Source organism: Boleophthalmus pectinirostris, unplaced genomic scaffold, assembly GCF_026225935.1.
Source record: "Boleophthalmus pectinirostris isolate CB_2022bp ecotype Guang Dong unplaced genomic scaffold, ASM2622593v1 HiC_scaffold_11, whole genome shotgun sequence".
In the NCBI taxonomy this organism is placed as follows: Eukaryota; Metazoa; Chordata; class Actinopteri; order Gobiiformes; family Gobiidae; genus Boleophthalmus; species Boleophthalmus pectinirostris.
Genome location: NW_026570994.1, coordinates 21,513,987 through 21,521,486, shown reverse-complemented (window position 1 = coordinate 21,521,486; position 7,500 = coordinate 21,513,987). Strand labels below are relative to the sequence as shown.

The 7,500-nt window shown below is 39.3% G+C and overlaps 1 protein-coding gene across 1 annotated transcript in view; it reads right to left on the bottom strand.

Annotated features, from left to right (window-relative positions):
- LOC110168349 (neuropilin-2-like) overlaps nt 1-7,500 on the bottom strand; it is a 186,401-nt gene that overhangs the window by 36,357 nt on the left and 142,544 nt on the right. The window lies entirely within an intron of this gene.

Genomic DNA, 7,500 nt, shown 5'->3' with positions numbered 1-7,500 from the left:
AGTTCCAGTCTAGTCCCAATTTAGTCCGAATTTACAAAGGACCAGGGATTTAGTCCTGGTTTAGTTTTGGTCTAGTCTTGGTTTATAAAAAGAAAACAGATTTACACCTGCATTAGTTCTGATTTAGGCTTGGTTTAAAGTGAACCTTGTTTACACCTGGTTTAGACCTGATTAAGGCTTGGTTTAAAAAGGACCCGTTTTTGACCTGGTTTAGTCCTGGTTTAATCTTGGTCTAGTCTTGGTTTATAATGAAAAATAGATTTAATCCTGATTTAGTCCTGATTTACACTTGGTTTAAAGTGGACCTGTTTTAGACCTGTTTTAGACCTGTTTTAGACCTGTTTTAGACCTGTTTTAGACCTGTTTTAGACCTGTTTTAGTCCTTGTTTAGACCTGTTTTAGTCCTGGTTTAGACCTGTTTTAGTCCTTGTTTAGTCCTGTTTTAGTCCTTGTTTAGACCTGTTTTAGTCCTTATTTAGTCCTGTTTTAGACCTTGTTTTAGACCTGTTTTAGTGCTGTTTTAGTCCTTGTTTAGACCTGTTTTAGTCCTTCTTTAGTCCTGTTTTAGACCTTGTTTAAGACCTGTTTTAGTCCTTGTTTAAGACATGTTTTAGTCCTGGTTTAGCTCTGTTTTAGTCCTGGTTTAGCTCTGTTTTAGTCCTTGTTTAGTCCTGTTTTAGTCCCTGTTTAGTCCTTGTTTAGTCCTGTTTTAGTCCTTTTTTAGCTCTGTTTTAGTCCTGGTTTAGTCCTTGTTTAGACCTGTTTTAGTCCTTTTTTAGTCCTTGTTTAGACCTGTTTTAGTCCTGTTTTAGTCCTTGTTTAGACCTGTTTTAGACCTGTTTTAGTCCTTTTTTAGTCCTTGTTTATACCTGTTTTAGTCCTTGTTTAGACCTGTTTTAGTCCTGTTTTAGTCCTTGTTTAGACCTGTTTTAGTCCTGTTTTAGTCCTTGTTTAGTCCCTGTTTTAGTCCTTGTTTAGACCTGTTTTAGTCCTTTTTTAGTCCTTGTTTAGACCTGTTTTAGTCCTTGTTTAGACCTGTTTTAGTCCTTGTTTAGACCTGTTTTAGACCTGTTTTAGTCCTTTTTTAGTCCTTGTTTAGACCTGTTTTAGTCCTTGTTTAGACCTGTTTTAGTCCTGTTTTAGTCCTTGTTTAGACCTGTTTTAGTCCTTGTTTAGACCTGTTTTAGTCCTTGTTTAGACCTGTTTTAGTCCTTGTTTAGACCTGTTTTAGTCCTTGTTTAGTCCTGTTTTGTTTAGACCTGTTTTAGTCCTTGTTTAGACCTGTTTTAGTCCTTGTTTAGACCTGTTTTAGTACCAGTCTGACCTTGTACTTTCCTCTGCACATTAAAATAAATCGTGTCATTCCTAACAGCGCTGACAGGCGTAATTAAATCGTTTGTGGCCGGACACAAACGCAGGAAGTGCAAATGTGAGAGCGGAAATCACACTCAAAACGCCGAAACGAAACGCGCTACCGTCCGCGGCGCGATCCGTGAACGCCGATTTACTCCGCCGATTTACTCCGCCGATTCCAAACCGAGATTATAAAAGTGGGTTAACCGTTGGCGGGAGTTCGATTGCACACAAAGATAGAGCTCGGGTTTAATAGTTTTGTCTCAGTTGTTGATAAAAATCTCTAATTTCACGGTTTGGAAAAAACGGATCGACGCAGATTTGGCTTTTGAAGATTTTGGGGAATTTTTATGTTTTGGTTAATTTATGCGTCCGGGATTTACATTTTTCTGAGTTAAGTTCAAGAGACAAGATGATATTTTCGACTGAAATTTTAAAATAATATTGTAAATAATTTCTTTGAAAATGAGGCGACTTTAATCCTGGTTTTGTCCTGGTTTAATCTCGGTTTAGTCCTAGTTTAGTCTTGGTGTAGTCTTAGTTTAGTCCTGCTTTAGTCTTGGTTTAGTCCTGGTTTAGTCCTGCTTTAGTCTTGGTTTAGTCCTGGTTTAGACCTGGTTTAGACCTGGTTTAGTCTTGGTTTAGTCTTGGTTTATTCTCAGTTTAGTCCTGGTTTAGTCCTCCTTTAGTCCTGGTTTAGTCCTTGTCTAGTCCTAGTTTAGTCCTCCTTTAGTCTTGGTTTAGTCCTGGTTTAGTCCCTGTCTAGTCCTAGTTTAGTCCTGGTTTAGTCCCTTCCTAGTCCTAGTTTAGTCCTCCTTTACTCTTGGTTTAGTCATGGTTTAGTCCCGGTTTATTCCGGCTTTAGTTTTACTTTAGTCTTCGTTTAGTCCCAGTTTAGTCTTATTTTAGTCCTGGTTTAGTCCTGCTTTAGTCCAACTTTAGTCCTGGTTTATTCCTAGTTTATTCCTAGTTTAGTCCTGGTTTAGTCCTGGTTTAATCCTGGTTTAATCCTGGTTTAGTCCTGGTTTAGTTTAGTCCTGGTTTAATCCTTTATCCTGGTTTAGTCCTGGTTTAATCCTGGTTTAGTCCTGGTTTAGTCCTGGTTTAGTCCTTTACAGTCTTTTAAAACCAGGACTAATTTCCAAACGTTTCTAAAAATGTACACGATTGTAAAATAAATGTTTAAATAAAATAATAAAGTTCTTGTCATGCCCATAAAAGGATTCTGTTCTCTGATTGGATGAAGATAATGGAGATACCAGGATGTAAACGTCCACATTCTTCCCTGTGGTGTTTTATTTGATCAGTTTAACTTTTATCTACAAACACATCACTTTATCTTTATCTGCTTTATGTTTTCTAAATATTTAAACCATGAAACGCCACAACCACTATTTATCACTCAAGATCTACTACGAATACTACGAATACTACTACTACAATTACTTCGACGACATCACCAGAGCTAATGCATTATCTTGGCTTTTTTTGTTTAAAGCTGCTGCTGTTTATTTTACGACCACAAATAAAACTAGTTATACTACTACTACTACTACTACTACTACTACTACAACACCACTACCATTACCACTACTACTACTACGACGACGACGACGACGACTACTACTACTACTACGACTACAACTACGACTACACTACTACTACCACTACTACTACGACTACTACTACTACTACTACTACTACTACTACTACTACTACTACTACTACCACTACTACTACCACGACTACAACTACGACTACTAGTACTACTACACTACTACTACGACTACGACTACAACTACAACTACGACTACGACTACTACTACCACTACCACTACAACCACCACTACTACGACTACTACTACTACTACTACTACTACTACTACTACTACTACTACGACTACGACTACAACTACTACTACTACTACGACTACGACTACTACCACTACTACTACTACTACCACTACTACTACTACACTACACTACGACTACGACTACGACTACTACCACCACTACTACTACCACTACACTACTACTACCACTACCACTACCACCACTACTACTGTACTACTACCACTACCACTACTACATTAGACAGTGTTGTTTGGAGCGCAGACACAGACGGGTGCGGTGGGTGCGGTGGGTGCGGCGGGTGCAGACGGGTGCAGACGGGTGCGGCGGGTGCAGATAACCCGGAGCACCCGTGGGAGCCTCTGTCCTGTTGTGACTGAAGGAGGATCCGGTCTGGACTCAAATCCCAGGTCTGGACTGAGGTCTGAGACGGACGAGTCTGAAGAACTCCCCCTGACCCCGAGTCTGAGTGTGTGTGTGTGTGTGTGTGTGTGTGTGTGTATGTGTGTGTGTGTGTGTGTGTGTGTGTGTATGTGTGTGTGTGTATTGTGTGTGTGTGTGTGTGTGTGTGTGTATGCGTGTGTGTGTGTGTGTGTGTGTGTAAAAAGTAAAATTAGTTTGAGTAGTATTACAGGATGAAGTAAAATGATAAAATATGTTTAAAAAAAAAACAAAAAAACAAAAAAACCACGACTTTAAAACTTAATTTAATTCCGCTCAATGTCTCGGACCAAAACAGGACTGAACCAGGACTGAAACAGGATTAAAGCAGGACTAAAACAGGACCAAAACAGGACCAAAACAGGACCGAAGCAGGACTAAACCAGGACCAAAACAGGGCTTAACCAGGACTAAAACAGAACTAAACAAGGACTAAACCAGAATGAAAACAGGACTAAACCAGGACTAAAACAGGACAACAAAAGCAGGACTAAACCAGGATTAAAACAGGACCAAACCAGGACTAAACCAACACAAAAAGAGAACTAAACCAGGACCAAAACAGGCCTAAACCAGGACTAAACCAGGACTAAACCAGGACCAAAACAGGGCTAAACCAGGACTAAAACAGAACTAAACAAGGACTAAACCAGAATGAAAACAGGACTGAACCAGGACTAAAACAGGACCAAAAACAGGACCAAAACAGGACCGAAGCAGGACTAAACCAGGACTAAACCAGGACCAAAACAGGGCTAAACAAGGACTAAACCAGAATGAAACAGGACTAAACCAGGACTCAAAAACAGGACAAAAAAAGGACTAAACAGGGAAAACCTAAAACAGGACTAAAAGGACTAAAGGACTAACAAGGACCAGACTAAACCAGGACTAAACCAGGCAGGAAAACAGGACAAACCAGGACTAAACCAGGACTAACCAAAACTAAACAAGGACTAAACCAGAATGAAAACAGGACTGAACCAGGACTAAAACAGGACCAAAAACAGGACCAAAACAGGACCGAAGGAAACAGGACTAAACCAGGACTAAAGCGGGACCAAAACAGGACTGAAAAGTTTTCATGTAAACGTGCCAAGTGTGTTTTTATTTACCTTCTGTGTAATATTTTTATGCTTTTTATATTTTTGTGGCTTGTGCATCGCTTCGTAAACCTCGAGCTTCAAGATAAATCAAGATTTATTTTTATTTTTATTATTACATCGTCTCGTCCTGACATGATTCTTTACGATGAGGCGTTTGTGATTTTCCCGTGTGCGTGCCGAGCCTCATGACCTCACCGCGCGTCCTCCTCTCGCGCCGCTTTATCTCCAGACGTATAACTCAAAACGTTCGGAGAAATAAAACGCGTCGGGGCGGGGTTTTTTTTTTTCCCCCTCCGCGTTCATCAGTGCTGTCAGCGTTAACTCGCAGCATGTGTCGGCGATTAACACGCCGCGGTTTGGAATCACATGTTGACTTTATAAATTGGCCGCAAAAAAGCAAAGACGGGAAGAGAAAAGTTGCTCTCCCGCTTCACGGTTAAACTCCCAGGATGCTTTGCTCGCGGTGGCCCATCTGGTGCGAATAAGAGCGGAGGGGTCCAGCGGTGGGGGGTGCTACACGTGTGCGCTGGTTTAAAAGAGCAGCGTTACACAGAGAAGGGGAATACTACATGGAGATCAAGGGTCAGATTTCAAAATATAAAAATTAAATATTTCAAAGTAAAAAGCGACTAGATTTAAAGACTTAGAAGATAGACTAAAGTTACTACTACTCTACTACTACTACTACTACTACTACTACTGCTACGCTACTACTGCTACTACTTTGTACTACTACTGCTACTACTACTACTGGCTACTACTACTACTACTGTACTACTATGCTACTACTCTGTACTACTGCTACTACTTACTATTGCTAGCTACTACTACACTAGTTGAGTAGTACTACTCTACTACTACAGGTGCTTCTACTATACTGCTTGCTTCTATACTTGTTCTACTAATAAACTACACAATTTACTACATACTGTTATCGTACTACTACTACTACTGTTACTATACTACTACTACTACTACTACTACCTAACTACTACTCGCTTTAACTAATTTAAAAGATAGCACAAACTAAACTACTGATTAACTACTATGTTACAAAACTATACTAATTTAATAATAACTAATAAATTATTTCAACTACTTACACATAATTTAAAAAACTTGACTAATAGATTTAAAGATTCACTGAGCTACTTAAAACTACTTACTACTACAATTACTACATACTACTACTACTACTACTACTACTACTACTACTACTACTACTACTTACTGCTCTCCAAGTACTTTTCTACTATTTACTGCTATACTGCTGTACTAAAATAACTAATACTACTACTAGTACTACTGTAGCTACTACTACTACTGTAACTAAACTAGTCTACTACTGTTACTACTACTACTACTACTACTACTACAACAACAAAAACAATCAATACTTGTGCATCTTCTACTTCAACCACCACTACTACTACTTATAATACTTATACACAACAGCCAACCAGCATTCCCTACTACTACTCCTACTACTACTACTACTACTACTACTACTACTCCTCCTGTTGTTGTGGTTGTAGTACCCGTGTGTGTCAGATGCCCTCCCGTTTGACACCACAGATTCATTTTCACGTTTGTTTTCCGCGCTCTCGTTTCTCTCATTCTCATTCTCTCTGCGCCGCGGATCTAAAGGTCGCGACTTGTCACGGCGTCTAAGTTTGACCTTTCCGTGTCACCGTAGCGAGCGCCCGGGCGAACGTGAGAAAAACACTGTATTTTTCCGCGTGTTTATGCTCGACTCGATGTATGCGTCTGCCAAACGTCGCCCGCGGCAACCGTCCCGACACGTGACGGGCGTCTGACACGGAAACAGCTCCTTTGGCGTTTGACAGAGACGAGTTTGTGAATCCAGGCGGAAACGAGGTCAGAGCGGCGCCGGGTCAGAGCGGCGCCGGGTCAGAGCGGCGCCGGGTCAGAGCGGCACCGGGTCAGGACGTCTCAAGGTCAGAATTATCATATACTCTATTTAATTTAAAGAGTCTGTACGTGATTTTCAGATTCAGATACAGATGTGTTGAAAAAACTGCTCCTGAGTCTAAATAAGACCTGAGAAACCAGGACTAAACCAGAACTATACCAGGACTATACCAGACTACCAGACTAAACTGATACCAGGACTAAAACTGTGACTAAACCAGGGAAACCAGGGAAAACTAATCAAACAACCAGAACAAGCCACACAAAATAAATTCAAACACATATAAACACAGTCTGTGGGTATTATATATTATTTATAAATATAGTTATTAAAACCATTGTGGTCTATATTTATTATTGTCTGTGGGTATTATTCTATTTATAAAACACAGTCTGTATTCATTATATTTATAAACACAGTCTGGTGGTATTATTCAGTATATTAGTTTATTATTAATAAATACAGTCTGTGGTATTATTATATTTATAAACACAGTCTGTGGGTATTATTCTATTTATAAACACAGTCTGTGGGTATATTTCTATGTATAAACACAGTCTGTGGGTATTATTAGATTTATAAACACAGTCTGTGGGTATAATTATATTTATAAACACAGTCTGTGGTATTATTCTATTTATAAACACAGTCTGTGGTATTATATTTATAAACACAGTCTGTGGGTATTATTCTATTTATAAACACAGTCTGTGGGTATTATTCTATTTATAAACACAGTCTGTGGGTATTATTATTTGTATAAACACAGTCTGTGGGTATTATTTCTATTTATAAACACAGTCTGTGGGTATTATT